The 3,034-nt window shown below is 28.9% G+C and overlaps 1 protein-coding gene across 5 annotated transcripts in view; it reads left to right on the top strand.

Moving 5' to 3' along the window:
- The first annotated feature begins 343 nt into the window (after positions 1-343).
- Positions 344-3,034, top strand: part of LOC106469290 (B-cell receptor-associated protein 31-like) — a 29,137-nt gene continuing 26,446 nt past the window's right edge. The window contains exon 1 of one of the 5 annotated variants that reach the window (XM_013929793.2): positions 344-408. The gene's annotated coding sequence lies outside the window, so the exon portion shown is untranslated. Of the gene's footprint in view, positions 409-699; positions 1,057-3,034 lie in introns of those variants that run through there. The other 4 variants (XM_022398571.1, XM_022398563.1, XM_022398561.1 and 1 more) reach the window with 4 other exon arrangements.

Here is a 3,034-nt window from a genome sequence, read left to right as displayed (position 1 = left end):
ACAAACGGAGACGTAACAATATATTTATCAAACCTACATGAAAAAACACCCCAAAACTTTTTAAAATGTAGTAACATAGTTTTAAAGCGAACACCAAAAAATCTCAAACCATGGAGACTGGGAAAGAGGGATTAAATTTAAATCCTCGTACTTCAAAAGTTCTACCACAATTTGTTATTACAACAAGCCTATTTTAAAACAAGAGAAATTTTCATTTAAAATTAAAAGTTTTACCTGTGTGTATGAGAGGTGCATTAACTCCAAAAATGTACTTTAGATCTTCTACTAGCTAACACAAGTTACAATAAACTATAAATAATTGTTTATCTAAATATAAATTTCATTTTCTCAAAATCTCATTAACCGACTTTTGCTAAGGGCCGCACAGATTTGGAACATCAGATTGAAGTAAGTCTAGTTAATAAACAAAATCTCCAGAGCTTAAAAGTTAAATAGTAATTCAACTTCTGTTTACTAAAGTTAATTCTAGATACATTTAGTGTGGGAGTATATCCAATATTCCAAGTTTACTCACCGATTTTTACAATCCTTTTTCCTCTTTGAATCTCAAATATTGTCTTTACAAATGTTTATCCTAGCTTATAAGCTTCTATTCAACATTCAGGATATCATTAGTGATTATGATTTTGTATTTACTGTAGGAATTTGCTGAAGAGGGAATGTGTGAATTCAATAACGTCGCTCCTGTGGTTGTATTGTTTGCTATTAGAAATAAGTTATTTTAATCTTTGATTGGAACGCGTTAACATTCAGAAAATGAGACACTTCTGATAGACGGAAGACGGTTACTCTGTGAATCTATTAAAATAGTTTATTGAAAATTTGTAACTATATTCATTTATATCAACTTAAAATATACAAATTCATAAAGTGTTACCATAAAAAAAGTCTAGTATGATTGGATGGCACAGGTATCATTTTTAGCTTGTATGCGGTGTCACTTTTTCTTAAACTTAGAGCGTCTTGATCTGAACTGATATTTGAATCGAAATAATTTCAATTATCTGCAGTTTTAGAGTTTAGACTCTGGATTAGGTAAGTGGTAACAAGTTCTAAAACTAAAAGCAGCCCAGAGCATAAAATTAGGCTAGATCTACAGAGTATTCAGTACTGTTTAGGTGCTGCAAAAATATGTTAAGATTTTAAATTTCGAAATGAAAAATATCAATCTCGTCAATCGCCTAATAGCAGTAATATTTGAGGCGTTTAGTAATAATGATAGTAATACTACTAATACTAGTATTTCTATATTATAGATTCGACAAAGAAATATCACAAATAAAAAAATTAATGTACGACAGAATGTAATGGACTAAAACAAAACCATATAAGCTGTACACGATAGAACTTAGATTTAGAAGGATTAATAAATGAATGGTAAACGAAACCAGAACTATAAAATTAGAATTCGCTATCTCGGTATTTGAGTACCTCACGTTAGTAGTACTCACTAGTCATTTCCATTAAAATTAGGTTGGTAATTTCGCAATGTGATGGTAACATAATCATATATTTGAAGAAAACTTAACCTTATGTGGTGTATTATGTACTCTATCTTAATTTGTTAAAAAAACAACTAGTTTTTAATGCATGTCAAATCGTATTTTGCCCAACGAGTGTATTAATACTAATAAAGAAAATATACCATATTTAACAAAGTTCATCTTAAATACCTGCAACTGTGTTCAATTTCATTTCTTTGAGAATAAAAGATGAAATTTATTTTACTTTAATTATGGAGTAAACTTCTTTAAGTCCTGTTTGAAATGTTTGTGTTTAATTCATTGATAATACTGAATGCTGTGCATATCGACAGAAGAAACATCTTCCATCTTAGTTGAGATTACATTTTTTCAGACACAGCAAAAATAAGAATTTCGAAATGAATATCCTAGCAACATATGATAAAAGACACTGAATCAGAAATAAAGGTCACATCTTTACCCTGTGTGGGTTCATATTCTTGTTTTATAGCCTTTAAAAAATGATGTCAATTTTCCTTTTTGGTTCTGAACTGCATTTACTGATGTGAAGTCTAATAACATAAACTTTATAAAATTAGTTTAACTCGTGTTCTTACCTATATCAACCATAATAATGTTGTTTAAAATGAATATGTATTACCAACTTCTTTACGAAGACAATTGATGCATGTGTTTTCACATTCCAAGCTCTTTATAAAAATAATCTCTGATTCTCCTTTGATTTTATTTATTGAAATTGGTTAAAATTCTTATTTGAACCGTATCCATTAATCAAAATTTTGATATAGCGTGTATATTTTTCAGCTAATCTATTTCTAAAATCTACACTTGTTACTATTAGTATAAAAGGAAATTGAATGTATACCTTTTTGTAATATTACATTTATAGTCATTTCACACCCAAACTCATTGTAGGTGCAATGGGAAAAATGAAATTACATGAAAATTAAAAAATAATAATTATCTTTTTTAACTGTGAAAATATAAATGCAAAAAATAATATTCATATATCATTCATACACTGTGCTCTACCAGGTATTCACCTGGAAGGAATAAAGTGATTTTTGTTTAATCATAAAAATAAATTTTTTTGAGTATGTAAAACTATCAAATGTGAAAATAAAATCAACAATTTTTTTATTGAAAATCTGTATTTCAACTTCTGTATTTTTGTTCATAACCATTATATAAATCAACTTGATTTCATCATGAGTGTGTGTGAATCTGAGTAAAAGTGATGTAACTTTGAGAAAATATTGTGTAATGTAATTTTTAGTTCATTTTGATTTAATTGATGGACCAGAAATATGCCAACACAGTAACTGTGGAGGAATATGTGACATACCTTATGTGTGTATGTGTATCAGCAAATTACGAGTAATAATATTATTAAACATGTTAGTATTTATTATACCTCTAAATACAAAATATATATCTGAAGGAAGCTGTCGCGCTGATGTCGCTGGACTCGCCCAGAGGACTTGTCCCGAGTGCTTGTGTATGCATGGCTTAGATGCTGTGCCCCGCCT

The sequence above is a fragment of the Limulus polyphemus genome, unplaced genomic scaffold, assembly GCF_000517525.1.
Source record: "Limulus polyphemus unplaced genomic scaffold, Limulus_polyphemus-2.1.2 Scaffold95, whole genome shotgun sequence".
NCBI lineage: Eukaryota > Metazoa > Arthropoda > Merostomata > Xiphosura > Limulidae > Limulus > Limulus polyphemus.
This window is presented reverse-complemented; position numbering and strand designations above follow the sequence as displayed.